Source organism: Mercenaria mercenaria, chromosome 14 (genome assembly GCF_021730395.1).
Source record: "Mercenaria mercenaria strain notata chromosome 14, MADL_Memer_1, whole genome shotgun sequence".
Taxonomy (NCBI): Eukaryota; Metazoa; Mollusca; class Bivalvia; order Venerida; family Veneridae; genus Mercenaria; species Mercenaria mercenaria.
The window spans coordinates 20,759,114-20,787,076 of record NC_069374.1 but is presented as its reverse complement, the minus strand read 5'-3'; the positions used below and the strand labels follow the sequence as shown (position 1 = coordinate 20,787,076).

Sequence of the window (27,963 nt, the reverse complement as noted above, 5' to 3'; positions counted from 1 at the left end):
TCCGTTTCGGCAAACTTAATTGCATAAGAAGATCAATAAATAATCTATAACCTATACCAACAGTGCGGTAACAAGCGTGCGGATATTTAATACCTGCACACTTTTCATTACCGCACCCTGCATTCAGTGTATACGATTTACCTGCACCAATTTGTCAAGAAAAAACACCGAGCTATGATACAATATGTATTTAAACAACGGATTATTTAATATGATTTCGATAGAATTTCTAGTTTTACATTTCGTTTGATAGATATTGAGACATTTCAATGATCTAATTCAAAAGATACGTTTTAAACTAGTATGTACTTCTTAATTAACTGATTTCATATCTAATCTGGTTGCACAACCAAGACAGAAGAAGGAAGATATACAGTATTGATTAATGTGCGCACGCATACACGCGCGCTATAACATGTCTCGAAATACAAACGACATGTCTTTCCTCGCTTAAACTTACTCGTGAGAACACTTGAAGCGGAATTAGTGATTTCGTTATACAGCTCAGGTACAAATATTTTTCTCAATAATTATTTTGTTATATATATTTGTTAAAGCATTGTTTATATTTAGAAACTGTAATATCTGTATATGTTCCCGGTAAAGTTTCAGGTTTGAGAGGCGTGAAATTATGTTAATATTATGCAAGGTATACATGTTGCGTTTTGCCACTATTCATGTAGAAAACGTCTTTTATCTTTTGAGTGTTTTAGTATAACTGACAATTAATATTTAATTATTTCAATTCGGTCGTTTGGTTTTACTGTTACAGTACAGAACAGTAACGGTAGGTATCAGAAATTTCTTTTTGTATGCATTTGTAAATAAATACAACAAATTTATGCGATGCATTGCGTGTGTTTGTTCTATTGAAATTATTTAATCATTAAAGGAGCTGACTCATGAACTGGCTAAAAGCACTTTCTTTCAAATTGAAGTTTGGTAATATTATGAACATTAGAATATGAATTTTATGTTTCTAAAATATTTCAAAAATTCCAAATCAAGAAAAAAAGATGACCATGCCGAAAATCGAATCCCGGACCGCCGCGGCATTTTCTCGTCGTCGTAACCAATATAATATACTTCAAAATATAGATATTTATAATCGAGACAGTTTATCTGGATTTAAAGCGTGACAAACGCTTTTCAATTTTCATCGTAAAAACAGGAAATTCTCATGTGTTTCTGTAACATGAAGTTTGTCAGTAACTAAGTTTTAATAGCATTCTTAAGATTAAGCATTTATTTCAAGATATCTAAAATATATTTTTTGTTGTTATCGAACAATCTTGAGGTATGCCGCTTTAAAGTCATTGATATACAGCATTTATTTTAATTAGACAAATGTATGATAGTCTCGGATCCTTGCACAATTACCAAAGGTAAAATATAGTAACAGGTATCATTTCACGCGTCTGTTATGGAGTGATCTTTTGTCTGTTGTGTGTTAAATGCCTGTAATTGATCGTACATTAATGTAATTGTTAATAGCAAACTGAAATTTGTCTATAATTTATCCTGCACTGAAAAATTAACTTTCATGGATGTAATGCAACACGTTTTACGGGTGATATTTAACGAGACATATATAAAAACTAGTAGAGTCGAATGATTTATCTTTCAATATTGAAACATATAATTGAAAAATATAACTTTATAGACGCAATGTTTGTAACTCTATATGGAGGCAAAATAGATAAAGGCTATATCTCAGCTGTATCTAAGGACTCCATTATCTAAGCATAAAAGAGATTGGTTTGAAGTAAAATTGTCATTGATAAGGTACTAATACATATTTAGCAAGACGGTACATGTAATATATCGTCCATTTCACGAGTAATGTTAAGGTATTTTGCTGTGTTTGTTAAAAAAACAATACGGCATATCCGTTGCTGTGTTGGTTAAAATTAATTCTGATTAAAACTGAAGGTCTATGCAAAAGGGTTTAACTGCTCTGATAGTAGTAAAGGCTAATGATCTGGTACCGGTACCGGATCACTTCCAATACGGTACCAGATCATCATGCCACGCCATAGCCCCCATTGTGAGTCAGGAATGATCTGGTACTTGTACCGGATCACTTCCAATACGGTACCAGATCACCATGTTATGCCATAGGCCCCATTGTGAGTCAGAAAATTTCTGGTACCCTATGGAAATTTAACATAGGGTGCCAGATCACCATTTAGGGTACTATGATTATTTTTTGCCAATAGACAATAAGAGAAAGTACTTTCTTCTGTAAAAGAAAAATGGAGTGCTGACCTTCGTGTAGGGAAATTTTCAGAAAATCTAGCGTCCTAGTTCTTGACGTGCGGTTTTCGGAAAATGATAGCTAAAGATAGCGCTGGATTTTCTAGTAGCGTAAAAATTTAAATATTTTTTTTCTGTAAAAATGTAGCTATAAGTAGTTGATATCACTTAGTACGAACGTTTAACAAAATCGCGGTTGTGATCCCTGTGTGTTGATTAAGATAATTAGAATCACTTTTTTACACATATAAACTGAAAAGTCACAAAAAAACAAGGTCTCAAAACTTCAATGTAACATAGAACAAGAAATTCTTGTACTAAATCAATAAACAATTTGCCTAAAATATTTGCTCATTTTCTATCCGTTTTCAGCCGTGTTCCATTTATGTACTTTGTCTCTTATTGGAAGCTAAGCTTAGGTGATGGTAACTCGAAATCTTAGCAAGATTTATAAGCATTTTTTTCAGACAGCTTAATGTATGACCCGAGTAATAGTAACCTCCTTTGAGTATTCAATTCCTATGACTTAATTTTTTTTCAGGGGCATAGGTTCAAGCCTAATTGGGGTCATTTTCCCCCTTATATTTCTTTTTCGAAATATATATTATTGATTTATCGTACAAAAGTGAAAATAAAATCATTTGATAAGTAATGTATTGCTGTTCAAAATGAGTTTTACCTCTGATACAGAAGGGGCAAGGTTTGACATCTTTAAAAATACTGAGTTACCTGCGGAAAATGTTCTCTATATTGCCTTTGCTCTTTAGATTGCATATTGTGAAAGAATATAGGTAGGGTTTACTTCTGCCCCCAAGGATATTTTGAACGAAGTGGACAAAATGTAAAACAGTCCAGAAGACTCGGTCTTATTTTTTTTAATGTTGGAATTATAATTCTGTCTCATTAAAATCTTTTACTTGAGGTACCCTAAAAATGATATTCACAGTTTTTTTTGTTTTTTCTTTTTTTTATAATTGTGTACCAATAGTTTGATGTTTCTTTTACCAAAATTAAGTAACGTTTTGGACGGTGGTCATCTTTTTGAAATTTGATTAGATCTATACAAAATTTAACGATAAAAGTTGTTTAAATTTTGCATACAAGTCTCTCACTGGATATAGTATATTGTTGTAACATTGTTTAGAACATTTGAAATATTCGCCATTAGGTGGGTCATACCTTAAGTTTTATGAAGATTTGTGGTCGTCAATGCATCGACAACATAAGAGGCTTGGAATTTTGACCGATCTGACAGCACTTGCGAGAAATGCTTACATGTTAGGAAGGGTGTAAACAGAATTTGAATGTGCAGTAGTGTCCTGTTACAACCTTATCAAACAGAAAATGGCGCGTGCCTTTTTATATGTATAAGTTTTCGTGAAAGAGAGTATTTACATATAGACGATTGGAGAAGGGGTGGTACTTTTTCACATGAAAGAAACGTTGGACATTTTTAAATGAACCAGAAAGTTGTATTGATAAAGCTTAGTGTTTACTTAATTGAAGCAGTTTAAAATATGACTTGCTAACATGCGTGGATGCCAGTCATTTTATGACAATCCGTTATCACACACAAGAATATAAGGAAAAGACTTAGACCGACTTGATCATTCTGACTTCAACATTTTAAGCAACAAATCATTCGTAAGTGTTGAATGAAATTGGTATTTATTTAACAACAGAAAAAAGTTATGTTATTACTTAAGACAAACGGATATAATGAAAACATTAGGGTTACAGAGGACATGATATTCTTTAACGGAAGAGAAAGCCCTTTCAGCAACATGTACAAATCAAGTTTTACTGACAACAGTGCAGTTTATGTTGCAGTGAGCAATATTTTCAATTTACAAAAATGATGCAATGTTAAGAAAGAGATCATGCTTGGTGCATCATGAATTCAACGACTCTTTATTCATGAGATGAAACGTTTGGGAAATATAAAATCAAACAATTTTAATGTGAAACAATGGGATCAACAATCTACAGAAGTGCTTTACTAAGCAAATTGGCTTAAATTCACATAGAATGAAAATCTAATACATCTTGTTTTAGCCACGGGGTCAAAAATCCTTGAAGAGGTCAACCCCCGAGATCATATTTGGAAAATTAGAATGAACATGTGAAATTCAAATGCAATGCATCTTAAGAGGTGGAATGGAGGAAATAGATTTGGATCCATCCTAATGGATATAAGGAATAGGCTTCGACAGACTAAAACATTCTAACTTAGCATTTTAACGATGAAGGTGGAAAATAGCTAGGCAGTATTCCTGACAATGGTAAATTTTTAAAGTGATATAAAAGATATATGTAAAGTACATCACAATATATCGATAAGAAAACCGCATTACAGTAAAGTACAACATGTACACATAGGGTTTTCGTCAGACACTCGAATAGAATTATTCACAACCTAATTCAAGAACAGGACGGACTTAAGCATAGATTTCTCCATCTTCCACACTGGCGATGATAAAATGGACATGTGGATCAATTTGCCAGAGAATTTGTTGGTAGATATAGAATGTGCATTGTGCAATTTTCTGCAAGCAAAGAAGTGTCTCTACGTCAAGTACAAAGACATAAGAAAAACAAAGACAGACTTGAATATAAATCTCTCTATAAGGATGTACATGCTCCGAAAATATATGAGTAAATATCATCCTAACATTAAACGTGAGTGATGAGAACTGAACATTGTTATTGTTTTTGTTGTAAACATTGTTTTGTTGTGAACATTGTTTTTGTCAATATTGTTTGTGTCAGTATAAATAAACATGTAAAACAGAATATGCTGTCATTATTATTATTGAAACCATCATGGAAGAAAGTAGTTTACTTTTTCAACATCCTTGCAATATTTTCATTTTTGGACCAAGTGGGTCTGGTAAAACACAATTTGTCAAACAATTGATTGAGTTTAAAACGGATGTGTTTCAAACTGTACCACAACAAGTGGTGTGGTGTTACAAAGAATGGCAGTCTACCTACGCTATGTTGCAAGAAAGAGAGAAGGCTATCAAGTTTGTCAATGGCATCCCAGACGACGACGAGGAGATTGTCAGCAATACCAGTATTCCTCATTTGGTGGTGTTTGACGACATGCTCAGCGATAAAGATGAAGAAAAAATCAAACTTTGGTTTACAAGAAGAGGACATCATCGTAATGCCAGTGTGATTTATATCACCCAGACCATGTTTCAACAATCCAAAGCAAGCAGAACAATGAGTCTGAATGCGCAATACATGATTCTGTTTCAAAATACTAGAGATAAAGGACAAATCAAAGTATTGGCAAGTCAAATTCAATTGCCACATTTACTCCAAGCCTACCGAGATGCCATTTCAGTCCCTCACGGATATTTAGTGATTGATTTTCATCCAAGAACTCCCGAGTCCTACAGACTGAGAACAGATATCTTTCATCGCTGGGTGACTGGAGGAAATCTAGGTCCTGTTGTATACACGGGACAAGTATAAAAGAAGAAATCATAGGAAGAAGGTATTCACGTCAAGACAATTCGTCATGGATTATACACCACAATCTGTCATCAGAGCCTTGGAATCGCTCAGCCAGGAGAAAAATCTTCATAAAAGACATCAGTTATTACAAACGGGTCTGCATGAAATGATCAAATGGTTTACGTTAGCAGCCAAGATCAATGTGGATGCCGAAACCAAACGTAAATTGATACTGAAACCAGGAGGCAGTGGATTTCTTGGAGGTGATTTGATTCGAAGTCTACTTCGTTGGGACGGTCAAAAGACTTTGAGAAAATTTGACAAAGATGTCAAGAAAAGATCTGTCAAAACGCAAGCAGCCAAGAAACGCAAAAAGAGACTTGTCAAATCACCAGCAAAGAAAAGCAAATCACCGTTGAAAGTCAAAATACAAGTCAAGAACTCGGGCAAGACCACAGAGAGAACACTTCCAGCACCCATGAGAAAACTCGATGGTCGGTTTGTGACTGTAAGACGAAGATCTTCACTAAGACAACACTCGCCTTTGAGACCAGTCAGTCGTGTCTCTGATGTGATTGATCAGACAACACCAGTCAGATCTGCTCTCTCAACCATCAGTATCATGTCTGGATTTCAAACTCCAAGACACATGAAATCGAGATCCAAGAGTACTAACCCAACCTCTGTTCTTAATACTCCTAAGTCAAGATTTGATAAAGTGGTGGTGAATCAACATGATGGCTTAACCTATTTGACTCCAAACGGTAAATGGACTGTAAGCAAATCAACACCGGGAGAAACTTCGTTCTCGCCTCCGTCCCGAAACTCAACCCCAATATCGTTTTTGTCCAGTACTTTGTCTCGAACTCCATCTTGGGCAAACCTACCTTCTTCCTCATTTACAGGGTATCCGAGTGGAATGTTGGCCCAATTTTCACCACTGAATCAACAAGTATCTACGCTTAGATCAGGTTCGATCAGTGATGCAACAAAAACAGACTTTGATGCCCTGTCGCCTATTTAAGCCCGAGCATTCACAGAAACAATACCATTTGTTGTTGGGACAGCCATAAAGATGGCAAAACGTAAAACACCGTTGATCAAGAAACATGGGGCAATGATGTTAGCTTTAGGCAAGGCACAACCTCAGTTTAGAAAAAAACTAATTAAGGAAGCCCCTAAAGATCTAATCAACTGCGTGGCAGAGTGCTGCCAAAATCTTTTAAAAGGTCTACAATGTCATGGAAAAATGGTATCCAAAACTAGAGCTCATGGATATGCATGGCAGTGAGAAAGTACAAGCCCTGCATATGTGGGTAGATATAAGGGACAAGTTAGCCCGTCATCAATCAGATCCACGGGAAAGCTGGATGGGTATATGGGCAGATCGAGTGAAAGACGCCTGGAATCATGAATACCCATGAACTTCAATACATCTTGGATAAATCGTTTATATTGAGAACACTCAATGGAGAAGTGTGTCCTAAGGATCATCTACCGAAGCAGAAAGCCTGTCATGTGAAAGCTTACATAGTGAACACACATGACTCAGATAAACCTGGAGAACATTGGGTGGCTATTTACTTCAGAGAAAATACAGCCATCTACTTTGACCCAAATGGATTACCACCCTTAGAGGAAGCTATTCGACCCTTCTTGGACAACAATACCCGAAGCTGGACTAGGAACAACATACGACTTCAAAGTGGAAGCAGTGCCATGTGTGGTGTTTACTGCATATTTGCTTTGGACGCTTTAGCCAGAGGATATGATTTTGAGACTATATTGACAATCAAATTTCGTTTAGAGCCAAGATATTGGCATCTCAATGACAAAGATGTAGGAACTTTGTTTAAACAATTCTATGGACACTTGTATGCAAAAGCTAGATCACTAGCTAAACCTGAACATTGTCTGTGTTGTACAGTAGATCAATCTGAAAAACTTGCTTTAGCTTTGTTTAAATTGTATGTGTTAGACCATGATTATTTGTACCCTTAGTGTTCTTTGTTAATACAGTTACTTGTTCAATAAAAAATGTGTAAACAAAATATTCTTGTTTTCTTTTTTTTTACCCTATCTAGGGGTAGTAGTAAGGTGCAATAACCCCATCCCTCAAAAAGACCAGTAGTCCTGGTCTTTTTTCAATTTAGCCATGTAGATGTTGGTCCTCCATGTAAGATCAAATCTCATTGGCTAATATATTGATTCTCTATCCGGTCCGCGCGATCCATATATAAGCAAGTACATTGGCCTACAGTTCATCATTCGTTCACAGTGGAGTCCATTGCCGAGCAAATTGAGGAGCTACAACAACTTGAAGCCAGAGCTGCTGTTCTTCAGAACAGTATCCTCAATACACTTAGGAGGGAAGACGAGAGGTGGAGGGACACCCAACGAAGAATGAATGAGGCGTTAAGGATCATCCGATCCTTAAGAGAAAGAGAACAGTGGAGACGGGCAGAAAGGCAAATAATGGAGGAGAGATACATGGGTCATCGCTACGTCAGGGTTGTTAGGGTTCACCCCTATGTCCAAAGGGCCCCGGCTGATAGCACCACTGAGTAGAGATGCTACTCAAAAAAACAAAATGGCCCTTTTCAGGGCCGCTCCATTTCTTTTAAGAAAGAAAGTACCTTTTCTCGTATTGTCTACTGGTAAATTTTTATAGTACCCTAAATGATGATCTGGTACCCTAAATGGTGATCTGGTACCCTATGTTAAATTCCAATAGGGTACCAGAAATGTCCTTACTCACAATGGGGCCTATGGCATAACATGATGATCTGGTACCGTATTGGAAGTGATCCGGTACCGGTACGAGATCATCAGCCTTTACTACTTCTTATGTTCAAACTATCTAATAGATGATAATCAAAATTAATTTAAGTACCACCAGAACCAGAAACAATACTTTGTTTATGTACGGGTTCAAAGTCTAAGTTCACATACATTTGTACATACATCGAACATACATAACAGTTATAACAACAATATCGGGGGCCCTCCCCTGCAAAAAAAAACAGACTACATGCTATTTGAAATATACAAACGTTAAATTATGTATGTAATATTCGACTTTCCATCTTGCGAAAACATAAGATATCAGAAAAATGAAAAAAAAAAAGATGAAGCAATTGCAGAAATAAACAATTATGAATTTATTCATTTGCCATCACCTCCTTTGACCAATTTGCAATTCATGTGTGTAATTTTTAGAGAAGGTCAATGCAATTTTGAAGTAAATCATGAAAATTGCATAACATAACACTCAACCAGGTTGAACAAGAAGCTTTTCTTAACAGTTTCCTTTATAGAATGTGAACATGGTGAAATAAGCGTTCATTCTAAGACGTTCAGTATATCTGTAGCAAAAAGAAACTTCTTCGTGCTGAGGTGTGTGTTTGTGGGGGTTGGGTGGGGGGATGGAATTTTCGAGTACAATGTTTTAATGTTTTTGTGTAAAATAATTGCTCCTCCTTTCCTATTTATGTCTCTCCCATACATTGTTTTTGCCTCCGCCGTCCGTTCGACCGTTCGTCCGTCCGCATGAAGCTTGTCCGGCGATCGAAGGACAAACTGCTGACCGGATTTGAACGAAACTTCACAGGAGTGATCAGTACCAACCCTAGTTGTGCATATCGCCAGCACGTTCTGCTTTGCTTCACAAAATGGCCACCAGAGCAGGATTTCGGTCAAACTTTACAGGAGTGATCATTACCAGTTTAAGTTGTGCATATCGCCGGCAAATTCCACTTCGCTGTATAAAATGGCCACCAGAGCTAAAATTTGGAAAGTCTTGTCCGGCTTTCACAGGTCAAACCTCTGGCTGGATTTCGACGAAACATCACAGGGATGATCAATACCAGCCTAGTTGTGAATATCGCCGGCACGTTCCGTTTCGCTGCACAAAATGGCCGAAAAAGCTAAAAATAGAAAAGAAAGTGTCCGACTTTCACATGTCAAACTGCTGGCTGGATTTCAACGAAACTTCGCAGGAGTAATCAGTACCAACCCGAGTTGTTCATGTCACCGGCACGTTCTGTTTCGCTGCACAAAATGGCCACATGAGCTAAAAATAGAAAAATCTTGTAGGACTTCCACATGTCAGACTGCTGGCTGGATTTTGACGAAACTTCATAGGAGTGATAAGTACCAACCCTAATTGGCACATCGCTGGCACGTTCTACCTCGCTGCACTAAGTGGTAGCGAGAGCTAAAAATAGAAAATCTTGTCCGGCTTTAACATGTCAAACTGCTGGACAGATTTCGACAAAACTTGATAGATTTAGAAGTGATCAGTGTAAAGGCTAGTTGTGCATATCGCCGAAACGTTCTGTTTCGCTGCACAATATGGTCAACAGAGCTAAAGGTATACACAGGGTAAAAACAATTGTTTTTGTGACTAAAATACCTTCTAGATTTTAATAATTTTGCATGATATCATCCATTAAGCTTTTACAATACTTCATTATTAATATAACTGTGAACAAACCAATATTTATACCGTCTTGTCACTTAAAAAAATCAATAGTTATGTACCTTGATTTAGTTTGTACTTTGTAAGGTTATTTCAGGTTATTGAAATATCAAAATATAAGCGGTACAAACGCTGTGTGAATAAATATGGTTATTTAAAATGCTGTACTTAAACGTTCATTAACAAACATCGATGAAAAAAAATAACTTGATTATTTACCCAGACTGCACAATTTTTAAATGATGTCAGCTATCGTGTGATTTTTTACTTTTTGTGTTTATTATTCGTCGTGTTTACAAGTGTACAAATTCAATAACATTATTTTTAATCAGAAAAACCTGTCAGTTTTAAAAAAGTAAGAGACATAAAGGTCATTTTATTGATTTTTTCTTTGCTTTAGTGCACAAGAAATTCAATGCAGAAATTTAAATAGAAAAGTATGTATTTGCAATTAGTTCTGAATAAACCAAGATTAATGTGTACGTACTAGGTCCTTGGCATAAAAGATTAATATGTTCTATACAGTTAAAATGAATTTATATTCTGAGGTTGCTTTCAATAGTCACAGTCTAGCCAGTTGAATTTATTTAATAAACTTTACCAGTCTTTAAACTGCATTTCATGACCTTTGGATCACAAAACAGTATATTAAATTTCTTAGCTGGATATATTTACCTAACAGTCAACAACGCTGGAAAAAGTAACTGGCGCCAGACCAGAAAGAAAATAACACTGTACATGTTATACCCTACCCCTAGGTATTATATAAGAACAATGGTCATGAAAGGGTAAACGTACTTAATATAACCCATTTCAATCGCGCATTTCACACCTAAAACAGACTGAGTGTGGTTACATGTAATGGGTACTATGCATACTCTATAAGTGGTAATTTATATTCTGTCGTGCTCCAGTCACACAGTCACATTGTCTCAATATTTCATATCACAGAGACAACCCGCATATTGTATGTACCTCTGCATAAAAAAATAATTCTCACTGGATGATATGGAAATGTATGTCAATCGTCGTTTAACTACACACGTACGCTAAATGTGTTCATGCAACATAAATGTACAAAGTGGATTTAATTTAAATGAAAAATAAACAATAAAATGTAAACTACTGTATGATTGCGAATTCAAAATCATTTCTTAGATGATTTTCATTCATCATTTCGAGTTTTATCGTATAACTATATTTCATTACCACAAATTGAGGGAGAAAACTCAACACCTAATTGAGCAAAAAGTGTGGCTGGAATATTTTCTTGTGAGTCACAGCTTCATGCGAATCCGTGTAAACTGTTCACAAATGAACACTGTCTTTACTCCAAAATATTTTACCAGCATTAAACGGATTTCGTCCAGCGCATTGGATAAAACTAGGGGCTCAGCAGGAGAGTCCAGATAGTACTTTCCTAGTTGCATGTTTAATGTCCAGGAGGAACCGATCCTTGAATAATTTTGCCGTGAATCGCATGCCTTACTTATGAAACACCAAACACTCTTTCAAGTCGTAATTTCTATGAAAACTTTGTAAATTTTACATGTAGCCGTCGAATGAAACTATGTTTGATTTCTGCAACAAGTCATAGTTTCCATTTACTGAAATGCGCGTTTTATGTGAAACATACAAGTTTGAAATGGGTAAGTCACTTTCAAATTCAGGATCATGGTTCTTATAGTACACCTAGGGGTAGGGTATAACATGTACAGTGTTGTTTTACTTTTTTTATTCTGGTTTGTTGCCAGTGGAAAAAGTAATAGCATTGCTTGTACGTCAGTAGAACAAAACAAAAACTTAGCGATCGCACTGGATCATAAGGTTGTGATTTTAGAAAACATGTACAAATTGTAAAAGCCTCTGATAGATATAGGGGGGTAAGATCTGCGCGTTTGTTCAAATTTAATTTTTAACCAAGAGTTCTTCCTTTCTGGAATACAAAATTAACACTTTTCCAAGGGTAATACCTACTAGGCTCTTCATCTTATTACGTTTTTGTTTTAACAATTCGTTTTAGCATTATTTCTCCTGTGTGCTTGAAAGAAATGTTAAATGCATAATATTGAAACAAATCTATATTATATCAAATGGTGATAACTGTTGTATACTTAAAATAACACTTAAAACAACTGTAGATTTGTTATCAAATAAAGACATATAGATACTTCCAAAATCTGTTTTCAATGCACAGCATTGCATATTCAAATTCCAATATGATTGTTTATATTTAAAAGTTAGACTTTTTTATTCATTCGAATTCTAAATGCCAAATACTAAGTTCCATGCCAATTGCACACTACAGTCAAACCTGTCTATAAAGACCACCCTTGGGAGAGCCAAAATGCGGCCTTTATTGGGAGGTGGTCTTTATTCACAGGTGAAAATACACTGTACATGTTAAAATTGGAAACAAAATATGTGGTCTTTAGAGCCAGGTGGTCTCTGTACAGAGGTGGTCTTTAACACAGGTTTGACTGTATTTCATTTGAAATGTTACATACGAAAAGTTATATGTCAAATACTAAATGCAACATATCAAATATGTATTTCAGTTAGTATTGGCAAATGACACATGCGTAATATTCAATTCTTGAATATTTGTAGCAAAGGAACTGTACCTGTTAAAACAGATGTAAACAATACACATATTCTAAAATGTATCAGATTTGAAGTAGTATATTATGTGCTACAAGACACGTGAACAAAACGTTTAAATGAAACATCTATACCCAGATGTAATCAGATCTGTATTGAATAAGCACATCGCAAAAACCATTTGACACGTATCTTTCCGCCGTTTTCAGTTTGATATTAACACTTACATTAATGTACGATTTTTTTTTGACAATCAATATTTGAAATTAAAACGTTTCAAAGGTAACATTGAATATTATCCCGCATTTAACATTTGTCAATGACGACCTTCCTGGACCTACGAAGTATGTTGAGGTCAACAAATCTTTAATCAAATGTGTTGTTTATTTCCTCTTACAGTTTAATGACACCAAAAGGACATCAAAATCTTTCTTTGAAATCCTCCTCATGCGCGTAGCGTGGCATACTCGGTTACTCAGCTGAGTATCATTTAAGATCCAAAAATAAAAACTAAAAAGGTTAAAAACTCCATAGAAGCAATAAAAAACTGATCAGGAGTTGGTATGGAGGTATGGAGGTATGGACAATGTCATAGCATATGAGTATGCTGTTGTCTTGGACCTTGACTTTGTTATAATTTTTTGTGACGGCAGACTGTTGTTGCTCTTTTATCAAAATTTCTATCAAAATTTCTAAATTTTGTTTTTTTTCTTGCTCCACTTGCACTTGTTATTGTAAATACTTATTTAAATCTAAATGTATTTAAAATTCTAAATACACATATGATTTCAGATGCATATATACTGTAGCTACTATTGACCATAAGAACAATCTTCTTAATGGCAATTGTCCATCACTAGTAAAATAACAACTGTTTCTGTAACATCTATGAATTCCCAAGTATTCTAACATGGCTCGATTTGATTTCCAGTTAAACAAAGACGGAAATGTTGTGATTTATTGTTTAATTTACCACGGTTAAGATGCTTCAGTATTTAACCACTCGGGCTAACGCCTTCGTGGTTCAATTCCTACGCATCTGAACTCTGAACCGTGGGAAATTAGACGATAAACCACTCGAAGGCCTTGATTATTTGTTAATTATTTCCTATTTCGCTACGCTTAAACAAAACTAAATTATCTATCCCATAATCAAAGAGAATGAACGGGAGCAAAAAGAACAAATTCATAAATTAGCATTTAGGCTTTGTTATCCGCATTGCCATAGTATAACACTCAACATCAGTCATATAAACTATCAATTCATTAATTTTTACCTTATACGTTCTGGGTCATTATGCTAAGAGACTCATCCCTACTTCACCCAGTCGTGGGAAAGGGGACTATAGAGAAATAAAGTTTCAACATCAGTCACCTTCTTATACCCTGACACCCATTTCCCAAAATGTATTGCCAGTAAAATACATCAATCAAAATTATTTAACGCATGAAATAATTATACATCCTACACCTCAATACCTTTGAAATACGGTAATACCTCGATTTCTTTAAACCTAGGATACACATATGTAATAAATGCTCATAACCAGCATTTACGGTAAATTCTCTTTTAAATATTGCAGTTAAAGAATAATGTTGTAAGCATTATATTGATTTCTAGACCAAGGTTATTTTAGCCATCTGTTGCATGTTTACAATGTTTACAAGTTGCATGTTGCATTTTAATATAACAATCGTCCTTGCCATGAACATTGATTTTCAAAAACATGTATCTCTACATCCTTGGAAATCAAGTAAATAATGATACAGAGACAAAAGTCTTGTGACAGATGTTTAGGCTGAAATATAAAATCTAAGTTCACGAAACGATAATAAAGGAAATGTGTAGACGACATCAGTAATTAAATATTTGAACTTGAAGAATGAAATAGGAATCTATTAAAATAGCTTCATCATTTTATTTCTGTTTTGAAATTGTGCATAAGTCAAAGTTTGTCCTCAGCAGTCTAATCAGTTCCTAGGCAGTTTATAGTATTTATTGCAAGGTGATTTGCATATATTCCATTGTAACACGTATGCACACATGTGTACTTTATTTAAGAATTGAATGCTATTTTCTGGGACTTCATGCAAATTCATGAATCGCGCTAGTGAATCTTTTGATTGACTGGCAAGAAGCCTTCCAGTGTGGTTCATGCCCATATAAACGCACAAAAATACCATTCAATTTTACGACAGCTTGCTACAAATATAACTGATTTGCTTTCCAGGAGTATCAGAAAATCAAAATAAATGTCAAGATATCGATCTTTTAGTCACAGTAAAAAAGACCCGCCCACGTTCAACTATAATTCGCCTTCTGATAAAAATACAGTTCCTGGTTTTTATTTAAAACTCCAGTCATATCATTCAGTTGTGATCTTTGACGTCAGAAAAATTAGTTAAAGCTATAATTAAATGTTCTTTTTGAATATTTTGGCGTCCAATTTTGAAAGAATGTTTGGAACGAGGCCATTTTGTTCATGTTTTTGGTGAAGGACGTCAGATTACGCGTGCAATCTCGCGGAAAGGACCGTCATTGATACTATTACTGCAATGTTTAACGCTTTTGTCTTTCCATAGTAAAATGTATAGTGAATGCAAATTTTGTATACAACAAATAAGTTTGGAGAAAGAGCTCATGTTGCTTAATTTGTGAATAACAAATTTCGTCCTGAATAAATAAACAGCCTAGTTCAAGTCCTTCCAAAATGCCAGCCCCACCCCTCTCACCGACCCCGATTTGTATCGTTCATCAACTTATATAGACCTTTCTTTACATTCCGAGCCGTTTGTGAATATTTTGTTCAAAACTGAGGAAGCATAGTTTTGGTGAGGAAAGTCACCAGAAGCCATCCTGCTTTCTCTAGGTTTGCTCATAAGTTTCCACGGGGGAGGCTCCCCAGATCCAGCCGGAGGAGGGGATTCCTCTACCCCACACTCTTCCCTTGAGTAACATCTAAACTGATCACGCTACGCCCCTGCTCCTGTCTTTCTAGATTATTCAAGATCAAGCAACAAATCCTGCACTGCACAAGGCAACAGTGAGTTAAAGATTCTTAACAAGTGTCTTTCATTTAAACTTTATTAGATGATAATATGACAGATGCAAATTTCTAGATACATCGAGTTTACATATTGAAGGATGTGTTTAATTATTATAATGATTTAAACATTACTGTACTGCATATACATTATAAACCATCTTTCCTGATAAACTAACTTTTTTTCCCAAGAATTTATTTTAGGCAGACAACATCATAAGTTAAAGTGAATGTTTATTGGCGCCGGCCTTGAGGCCGATATCTCTAATGGAGTTCGGAATTGCTTTGGAGCGGTCATTTTACATATGCCTGTTTGTCAAACCTATTTCGTTAGTATGTACTAATAAAAGCACATTCGAAAGGCTCTTTAAGAAATGATCATGTACGTATTTATTCTAGAAGCTAAAATATATCTATATTTAGAAACAATAAACGAATTGTCCTTTCAGAAGGCACGGTCTGTATCTTAGGAGAAGGTAGTAACTTGGATGAACGTTTGAAAAAGACTAAATATTTTCATTTCCACCATATTGAACGATTACAATGTACCATCAGATAATAGTTTGTCATAACTTCGCAAAATAGAAGTAAAACGGTTGAACTGTTCGGTATTGCGTTAAAAACAAAGTATTACCTGTTTTCTTGTAAAATGGACTAATCTATCGCTGAAAAAAACTGCAAACATTCACTGATCTGTTTTAGCGCATGGTATTTATCAGGCAACGTATTGCTTTTCAGAAAAGATTGTGTAACGTGTTTGTACAGCATGTTGTGGGAGTCTCTCTCTCTCTCTCTCTCTCTCTTATTTTGAATTGATACATGATTATGTTTTAAGGCATATACTGTACATTTGATTAATTTATTAAGTCTTTCCAAATAAATATTCAATTATATATATATTAAGTGTGTATATTTTGTGACTGTAACGTTAAAATAATTCATGTAAAAAATCACTCTTTATTGAATTTTCGGCCACTTGGCCTTTATCAAAACATGAAAAGTCATTGATACAGCTATGTAACATCCATTTTGTAATACTTGTTTTGTCTCAATGTCATTTCCTGTAAACACGGCGTCAAACGACATAACGTCACTTCCCGTATTATTTCACGTGTCTGTCGCTCAATTTATGTGTTATATTTAACATTGCAACCATGTGGTAATTTCATTGCAAGTTCCTTCATCCATTTCTCCCCCATTATCTGTGTGTGAAGGCGAACTTCATAGTATAACGTTTCAGTACTACACCTGCAAGTCCATTTCAGTATGACCTACAATATGACGATTGATAGGATTTGCAACCTGCTGTTCGATATCAAGCAAATGTTCACTTATTCTTTCTTTCTGACTCCTCACAGTTTCCTCAACATAATTATACTGTTTTATTGCATGGTTTGCATAGTAATCCATACTCTAGATTGGTATCACTACAACTGGTATGTGTTACTGTCTAGTATGTGTGTCTGATTGTGGTGTCAGCTACCTCCCCTTTAAGTGTCAGTAGGCAAATGTGGCAGGAACATACATCAGGAGATCTGAAAGTTTTGTTAGTTTGGCCATGTGCCAATACATCATCAATGTTTTTATCTCTTCTGAAGGCTAACAATGATGGTTTCTGAAAGACAGTTCCCATACGTTCTGAATTATATAGTACTTTTTATGTTTTCGCAGGATGTTTCGTATATCGGGTAACATTTTAGAATAGGTCAGCACCAATAGGACCCTCTTTTCTTCTGGTTCAGTCTTCTTTTTTGTTTTTAATAATTCCTGTCTGTCTAATTTATCGACCCGTTGCAGCTTTTGTTCAAGTTCTCTACTACTATATCCTCTTTTTCTTAGCTGTTGTTTCAGTTCTCCTCTGTGTTTGATATAGTCACGTTCTTTTTCACAAATTCTTTTAATTTTTATACCTAGGCCATAAGACATAGCTAATTTTTGGTATGTACCGGATGACATGAAGCTTTCTGTATACAGAGCTGTTTGTCTGGTGGTTTTTCGTACAATTTAGTATATATGTTACCATTCTCTAACCTAACTAGCGTGTCTAAAAATTCTAAAAATATTTGATGACTCCATCACAGTTCAGCTTTTATATTCTGGTGAATATCATTAAAAAATTAACTAAATTGCTTCAGCTTTTCAATGCCACCTGTCCATAGCCCCAATCCATCATCAATAAGTCTTTTTTTAGAACCATGGCTGCACCTTCTTCCCACTTTCGCATGTAGCTGCATGCAAAAATGTTTCGTAGTCGTGAACCTATTGCTACTCCGTCAGTTTGTACATAGTGTTATTGGCCTAAATAAAATTGTTGTTGTCCAGTACAGTTTATATAATTCGTAGAACATATCTAGTTGGGATTATTGATTTAGATCTCTTTGTCAACCCCTCTGCACATGCCTGCAGGCCTTCAAATCTTGGTACTGATGGATACAGTTTGCAAACATCAAAACAAAAAAGTATGGTTTCACTTGAAATGGACTATTTAATCTGTGTAATCTTGTCTATAAAATCTGTTGTGTCTCGTAAGTAACTTGGTGACTGCGGGACGAATTCATTCAATTCATATTCAGCTACCTCTGCTAATTTTTCATTTGGTGTGTTTATTCCATTAGTTCTTAATGGTGCACCAGTTTAGTGTAATTTTGGGTTGCCATTTAATCTTCATGTCTATGGATATCGTGGAATAAGGTATGCCTGCATTTTTTTTAATATAGCTCCTTCCCTATACATTTTGTTAACTAGCTGCTTAACTATTTCAAGAGAGTTTTGAATAAGATCTTCTTCGGCTTCCATGTAAAATTCATTGGATTTTATTTCTGGTCTTTCTGGTCTCCTAGTCCACGTATATTCCTCTTTTGTGTCTTTTCTTTTACATTTAAAATTTTGGATTCATATGATTGCTCATCTTGTTCTTGAAGAATATTCAGCTGATCTTCGTCACATACACTTTCACACGATGTAATAACAAAATTTATCGAATTGTCGGAAGAAAAACAATCACTTAAATTTGTGACATCATCATTTAAATTGTTGCTTATATTTTCATAATCAGACCAATCCTTTTTGTAACGTGTGGTATAAGCCTGTTCTGTAACTGTGTTATTAACCTTCTTATCAGATTCCTATCAGCTGCCAAAATAATTTTAAAATGGTCATTTTTCAGTACGAGTTGTAGTGATCGATCTGTCATACGGAATAGTCATATTCATGCGATTTGTATCACTGATTCTATATTATATGGTTACTGGATCCAGTTAGATTTTCTTCATCAAACATCAGAATAACAGCTCTATATACAGAAAGCTTCATGTCATCCAGCACATACCAAGAAGGCATTGGCCTATGGCCTAGGTATAAGAATTAAAAGCACTTGTGAAAAAGAACGTGACTATATCAAACACAGAGGAGAACTGAAACAACAGCTAAGAAAAAGAGGATATAGTAGTAGAGAACTTGAACAAAAGCTGCAACGGGCCGGTAAATTAGACAGACAGGTATTATGAAAAACAAATAGAAGACTGAACCAGAAGAAAAGAGGGTCCTATTGGTGCTGACCTATTCCAGAATGTTACCAGATATACGAAACATCCTGCGAAAACACCCAAAAGTACTCTATAATTCAGAACGTATGAGACATGTCTTCCAGGAACCATCATTGTTAGCCTTCAGAAGAGATAATAACATTTGGGATGTATTGGCACATGGCAAAACAAACAGAGCTTTCAGATCTTCTCCTAATATATGTTCCTGCCACATTTGCCTACTGATATTTAAATGGAAGGTAGCTGACACCACACACAGACACGCATACCAGAGAGTAACACATACCAGTTGTAGTGATACCAATCTAGTGTATGGATTACTGTGCAAACCATGCAATAAAACAGTATTTGTTGGAGAAACTGAGTGGAGTCTGAAAGAAAGTATAATTGGACATTTGGGTGATATCAGACTTCGGGTTGACAAGCCTATCAATCGTCATTTTGTAGGTCATACTGAAAGGACTTGCAGGTGGTAGTACTGCAAAAGTTATACCATGAAGGCCGCCTTTACAGGCAGATAATAGAGAAGAAATGGATGAAAAAGCTTGCAACGAAATTTCATCATGGTTGCAATGTTAAATATAACACATAAATTGAGTGACAGACAAATGTGAAATAATACGGGAAGTGGCGTTACGTCGTTTGGGAAATGACGTCACGTCATTGAGACAAAGGTATTATAAAATGGATGTTACATAGCTGTATCAATGATTTTTCATGTTTTGTTAAAGGCCAGGTGGCCGAAAATTCAATAATTTAAAAGAGAGATTTTTAACATGTATTATTATATTTACTTCTCTATTGAAGGTCCTTGAATGAATGTAACGTTAAAGGTTACACTTTTTACTCACTTTCACCTTCAATTCTCTTGCATAACGCTAAACATTTGTCTTAGTCACAGTAAACAAATTTTGAAATTTTCATAATTCTTTAAAGCTGCATATTAAATTTCTTTTTCTTCTTTGTTTTTCTGTATTGATTGCGTTTATTTAATACATAATTTGTGAATTTCTTACTGTAGTTATGAAAAGATGAAACTTAACTTGTTCTCTTTTAATTACATGACGCCCGTTGATATTTACATCAATGCTTTTCTTGTCGATAGATTGATTTTGAACAATCCCGATAGCACAAAACACCTGAGTATGAGGGCTGAGTGCAACGGGATAATTATCCAAACAAGTAAAACACAGATTTGTGTTTAAGATCTGAAGGAACATTTAATTGTAAAATGTATTACATGTACCTTTGCGAGGATAAACACGCAAAGCTAACAGCATGTTGTTTTTCTTCGACAGTTAATACAAGAGGAAAAACAGATAATGGCAGACTGTCCTTACCGAGATTCGCAGGGACACTTTCTACCAAATACTATGTCAGGCCAAGAGGCTTTGGACCGTGGTGTGGCCGACAAATATGTATTTTCACCTAAATATGAAGGCACACCAGAAAATGCAGTAGCATCAATCGACAAACATAATCCCTATCAATACGGTGACGGCCCAAAGAAAGATCCTGCTCATATACCTACCGGAGACAAATTTGTCCCTCAGAAAGTGTGTGACAAATACAAGAACTAATTAATCTAAAAATAAACATTCTTTTCTTATTGATGAAACAATCCATAGTTCTCGTGTAATCCCCTAGTACTTAATTTATGCGAACTGGTATTGTTACACTGAATGGATTGAAAAGGAAACGTTATTTATGCAATTTGACTTCATACTATCAAAAGGAAACAAATATTTGATGATTTATTCAAATTTTATTATCTTAACGTTGACCAGTGAAAATGCAAGCAAAGAAAATAAAGTTCTTTTCTGTTCTGACATGTTTTCATTCTTTTCTGCGTCGAACAATATGTCCTTTTCCAGAAAGGATTTCCTTTTAATGTCTTGAAATAACCTGTAAATGTGTAGGTCTCTTATTTGCGTTGTGCAGGTAAACGATTAGAAGGTGTGATTTAATGATATATTCAGCTTGTACTTTTTTAAAATTGTCAAGATATTTGAGATACATTTTGAAAATAAAATAAGTCAGTCTACATCATCAAAAACAGAAAAGCTGTCTTGACCTTAAATTCATGTTTTAACTTCTTTAGATTGACTACAGTTGTATTTGATGGATGCAAAATTTATATTCTAAATGATTTACAATTTCACGGCATAGAGTTCAAGAAGTATGTCGAAACAGGGACGTTTTTGCTTGCCTCCATTAGGACCACATCCTACACAGGCGGAATAGGATTCTTGTCCGCTGCCATGCTCGGAAATGTCGTCATGGCCTGAAAACAAATAATTTGATTTACCTAAAAAAGAACCTACACAACTTCGAATTTTAAATTGATTATTACTCTAATCAATATCTACTATCAAGTATTAATTTTGTGTATCAAATTGATTTTATTTGAAATATAATTATTATTTTGATCAAACCGTGTCACTGAATATTGCTAAGTCAATGTTATTTAAGAAAAGTTGCCTTTCATCCGCATTAAGAATATCTGTTTTCGTTGGCAGCACAAACCGAGGACGGCAAAATAATATGAAGGTCCAGCATTTGTCACAGAAGTTATAAAATTGAGAATTTGTTTAATCATGTTAACTATCTAAATATTTTGTTGTTATTATTGAAATTATAATACTTTAAAAATTAATTTCTAACGTACTAGGTTTTTGGTGGAAAACAAAAACTATTACCCAAAATAGTATTTCTCAATAAGATTTTACCTTGGCGAAAAAAGTAAAAATGTTTAGACAAATTAATCCCAAAATACTTTATCTTTTGGCGGTATTGATGTATGAATCAGGATTTCTAGTTAGCTTTTTTATCAGTATACTTAGAAATATGCCATTTCAGTCAAATGATCAAACTGACTTACATATTATCAGAAGAACATACTCCATCACAATACGACAAAGAATTGTTAAACCCAAAACAAATCACACACAGCACAGGTACTTGGGTCAAAATTCAGTGTTGCACTTTGATGTCAAAGGGCAAAAAAGCCTTTATATTGTATGTCTTATAAACTTTCTCAGTGAGATATATTCACTCAAAACAAACAAATATCTTCTAGGTATTTCATGCTTTCTTAACGTCATATATGAACATTTTAGAGTATATCAGAATTTTGATGTAATATGATATCAATATCTATGAACAGTTCAAACACGGATACGGAGTTAATTTGAGTTTATAAATTTATGTTCTTAAATTCAATGAAAAGAATAAATAAATCTACTCATCTTTACCTTTGATACTGTGTAGGACTGAACACATTATCAAAACTCTTTTTATATAGAACGTAAATACAATAAAACTAATTGAAATAATGAATCATAATACATATTGATAAAATCTAACTATACCGACAGTGCCGAACGACCGAGTGGTTAAGGTCGCTGACTTCAAAATTATTTGCTCCTCATCGATGTGGGTTCGAGCCTCACTCGGGGCGTTGAATTCTTCATGTGAGGAAGCCATACAGCTGGCTTACGGAAGGTCAGTGTTTCTACCTAGGTGCCCGCTCGTAAAGAAATAATGCACGAAGGGGCACCTTGTGTCTTCATCTACCATCAAAGCTGGAAAGTCGCCACATTATCTATAATTGTGTCGGTGCGACGTTAAACCCAGTAAAATAAGCACAGGCATGTCATTACACAATATTCGGTAAAAGGAGTCAATTTCGGAAAAAATGCATGCAATTCTAAAGCCAAAGTCACAAATGAGGTGAGCCAAATTTATGACATTTTCGCCGACATAAGGGTAGTTATGATGTTCTGGTATTCAAATGTTTCTTCTATGTCATCTATAACTTTACTTTTTTGATTTCTCATCCGATTTTTTTTAAATCACAACAGTTACTAGAAATAAAAGACATTGTAGATTCTTTGTTGATAGCAATTTATTTAGAAGTATTTTTGCATTTATTATCCTGACTTTTTATAGTTACACATGTTAATCTAAAGAAAAGAACATAATAGTTCCTGGTACTGAACGTTTTCATAAAAATGTCAGCTTATCAAAATTTCAAATGTCTACTTTTTAGATAGCCGAAAATAATATCCAGTTCATTTAATTGATTCGTAACGTTTCATTAAGTTTGATTTGCTCCACACCTGAGCGTAATGCGGGGTAGATACAGGTATTCGTAATGTTTTTCAGTATGCTATCGCTACGTTATCTGTCTACAATACAAATACGTGTAATAAAATTATGTAGTATAAACGAGTGAAAGAGTAGTATTTACATTGAAACAGTAAACCTTAACTTCTATTTTTATAATGTTTGACCAGCTTAGCATTGTCTTAGAAAATTCCGTTAACTCATATAATCTATGTTAAATGCTCGTTAGCGGAATTACGCTATCGAGTCAAATAAACTGTTTCGTCTGCTTCCAAGTCAAGTGATGTATAAGCAGAAGTCTACGCCTTAGCGGAATTCCGCTATAACAATTTCATTCCAAAGGTTCCACTATTTTATTTTCATAATCTTATCTCAAACTCGATACACCAAAATGTCCGATATGCTTAAAGAAATTTCGCTAGCTGACACAGAACTTGTTGACCTGCAAGATTCGTTTTGTATAATTATGGAATAGCACCAGTCCCCTTTTCATGAACAAACTCGCAATACTTCATTCCCATTGTAACAGACTGGTGAGAAATTGATATATCCTCAGAATGATGTCACAGGTAAAGAAAATACTAATTCAAAATTTCATGACAAAACGTATTTGATTCCCAATTGGGCTAGTTTATGCCACAACTTGACAGTATGGAAACTGTCAACTGTAAACGGAACGTGTTATCTGTAGATTGGTGAAAAATAGCACTTGTACTATTTATGGATGAATGTTTCATTCATTCCTTGCCGTTTTCATTTCATTCAGTTTGTCCACGTTATGAAATACTGACAAGTAATTCAGCATTTCATAAAAGCAGCCTGAGACCAACATTGTCTGATTACTATCTCTAATGATATAATATAAGTAACAAGAAAGATACTCAGTGAACTGCATACTTCATATGGGAAGTCTGAAGTATCAGAGAAAACTGTACTAGTAACAGGTGGGTAAATGAATTCTAAAATTGCTAGACAGTCCTTAAAGACAGGGCCAGTCCTAAGAGGCACAAAACAGTAGTGACGTCAATAAACATTGCTGCTGAAAGACGTCTGATTGATGCAGACGCCAGGTACACTATTTTCCTTGGCACGTAAACGGAGAGAACTTATAATTATTTCATCAAGCTCTTGGTTAAAGAAGGGTCTGCGCTCTGTGGATGCCTCAAATGTTAACCGAGGAGCAAAGAAACACAAGAAAAGTTTTAAAATGTATCACAACTCAGATCAGATCAGAGCTAGATATACATTTATGAGTCACAGCGAGGCGTTGACAACAGACAGTAGCTGTGAAAGGGTGACCGTAGACAAGTGGAAAGTTTTTAGGGACAAAGTACTGAAGACTGTTAAACGGAAATACAAAAAAATGCTCAAAAGGACTGGTCTTTGCCGTCTTCAGATGAGCCATGAAAACAGAATTAGTATATTTCAAGTCTATCCTGGTTGCGCAACTATGATAGATAAAGGGAGATAATACTATACTTACACACTTGCATTTCTAATATATTTCGGCTAAATAAATATTTGTCTGTGTAAATACTTGAGAAATATAATACAATAATTCTTAAATTCACGATTTCTTAGACGTTTGTTTATTGCATTTATATATATATATATATATATATATATATATATATATATATATATATATATATATATATGCTAAAAATATTTTGGTTGGGTAACCAGGACAGGAAAACCAAATTTTGAAGTGCTTCAAATGAAATTATGAAATTCTTACATAATTATATAGAGCAATCAATTAACGCTAGTTGATGTAAATGATGATTTGTTCAGCAAATCCCTTATCAGAAAAAAAAATCATTAACCACCGATATAGAGCGTCATAAAATGCAATGCATGCATTTAATGCATTTAAGTTTCGACAACTATTTTTGCACATATTACATACCGGTATGATGATAAGATACATTCTCAACAACCAAATCAAATGAGACTTACCCTTAATTATATACAAGTAAGTACTGTTTATTGAATTTAAATTGTAAATAGATTAAATTAAATTGTCAGTTGTAAATATGTCGTTGAGGTGAAAAGATTTTATTCGAGAAATGCTATATAATTATAAATGTATATTTTCAGATACCTTTCATTTACAGTTTTCTTACGTGTGGTGCAGATTTTTCCCCTGCTCTTAACATTATTCTGCAATAAATTATGTTAGGCTTCATAAATTGCACATACATTTTATATTGATACAATATAATAGAAGGTTAAAAAACCTTGTCATCTTTATTCTTTGGATTCTTGTAGCGTACCGGTATGTAATGTAATTTTGCACGTTTGACTAATAATATGAAATAATATGGAAATGACTGTGTAACGTCTTAAAATAATGTCAGGTAGCCGTTACACGCTTAGTACAACTGTAGCTGGGAATCAATCATATCCCGTGTATTAAGTGTAAAACTATCTTTCCTAAGACTAATTTTTACAATAGATAGGTTTTGATGGTAAAAAAATAAAATAATAACATTAATTGAATTGCAATGGAAGGATTTAAATTGATATTTGACCAAATGTGTAAGGATGATGACTTGTACATTTTATAAGGAAATATATTTAAAAGTGGGAAAATCTATAACTGTGAGTAATTCCATTTAAATTTTCTTTGTGGAACTTTTAACATACTGAAAAATGTCACCAACATTAAGTGCGCTTCTCCCTTAAAAATCCATTGTGAAAATTAATAAAAAGACCAAATTGGTCTAACAAAACATCTAACACATCCACCTATCATTGTTTTGGCTAACATTTCTTTGTATACAGAACAGAATATGACTTAATAAAGTTCTATCTTTTAGAACAATACATGTTTTAAAACTGCAGAACTACTTCAAATAAAACAGTGCTTCCTTAGTGTGGTAAGGTATCACATATATAAAAGGTTCGTCAAAGATGCAATTCCATACCAGTTTACCGCCCTATTAATTTATTGACTTGTATATTTGAACCATACTGTAAAGTCAGAAATTCCTTGGTCCGTTGACAAAATGGGGGCCTTTAACCATTTCCATGCTGGACACGAATGGATCTGCCTTTGCGACCAGTGTAGGTCATGATCTGCTCTGTTCGCTATTCAGACGGCATCTTTTTGGTAAGCACCTCTTTTTACAGTTAATGTTATTGTCTAAATTGAAAGATGACAAGTGTATGATAGCAATTTAGCATTGTAAGGGTTAATTCATCAATATTCCCCTGTATATATTTCGACTGAATAAATTGCTTAGTGCAACTACTTTCTAAGAATAAACTAACTTTGAAAGGAGAACAATAATGACCGTTTTTACATTAATGATAGGATTTCGAAATCCTTTGAGCGGCTTCTCGAAGCAAATGTAGTACAAAATACCTCAGTCAGATTCCTCACGTCGTCACTTAATTTGTCGATCTGCTGTATCTTTGGCAAATATGATAAGTTTTAACAGTAATTGCTGCAGAATCATTGCAGGACCAAATGCCGTTTTCCGGTTCAAAAATACTTAGTCTAGTATCGTTATCAATCCTTTGTAAACAGAAAATAGAATCAAACAACGTTCGTATTTAAGTAGTTTAAATATGAAAGAATATCAATATACATACCTTTTAATACAAATTTATACCTTTGATCGTAGTCTATATGATGCACAGTCTGATGCAGAAATATATATTCTAACTGTACGACTATGCTAACATTTTAATGTACATAAACGCAATTGATACTGAAGCTGATCTTCAGTCATGTCACACTTTAAACAATATGAAAGCAATAAAAGGTGTTTTGAATCGATGCTTAACACGGCATAGTGTAAATGCGTGAGAAGTTTGATGTCATGTTTAGACAAAAACTTCGAAAATAAAAAAAAACAATACATGAACCAAAATGTGCGGGAAAAGAGGAGAAAATAACTGGAAAAAGACCCCCCTAACCCCTTAAAATGGGGGCTCATTTGTCACTGATATTGATTCACATGACAACAACAAGAACATGGTACAAGGAGGTAAGCTTGTGATTATGCTATCTCATGAGAGCGTGATGAGGCTAAAATTGAGACAGTGAAAGTATGAAAAAAACTAGATGCCCATGGGCAACATGTCGAGCCCGTCAGCTGCCAAAATGACTGGGAGTTGCACACGACACTCTGTCTCATTGAGGCAAATTTATGCCAAATAAAAGAAAGATTGCAAAAGTTACAATATATGTTATTTGTAGAAATGAGGCTAAAATTGAGACAGTGAAAGTATGAAAAAAACTAGATGCCCACGGGCAACATGTCGAGCCCGTCAGTTGTGAAAATGACTGGGAGTTGCACACGACACTCTGTCTCATTGAGGCAAATTTATGCCAAATAAAAGAAAGATTGCAAAAAGTTACATTATAAGTTATTTGTAGTAAAACAAAGGGAAGTAAACGTTAAAAAAATAAGTCCACACAAAAATTCCTACC

General features: G+C 34.6%; 1 long non-coding RNA gene across 1 annotated transcript; it reads left to right on the top strand.

The window, feature by feature from the left end:
- Positions 1 to 63: 63 nt before the first annotated feature.
- On the top strand, positions 64 to 21,220 carry LOC128548387 (uncharacterized). The gene is made up of 2 exons (XR_008367001.1): positions 64 to 508; positions 20,690 to 21,220. It is a non-coding gene; the product is annotated as an uncharacterized LOC128548387 (long non-coding RNA).
- Positions 21,221 to 27,963: the final 6,743 nt, after the last annotated feature.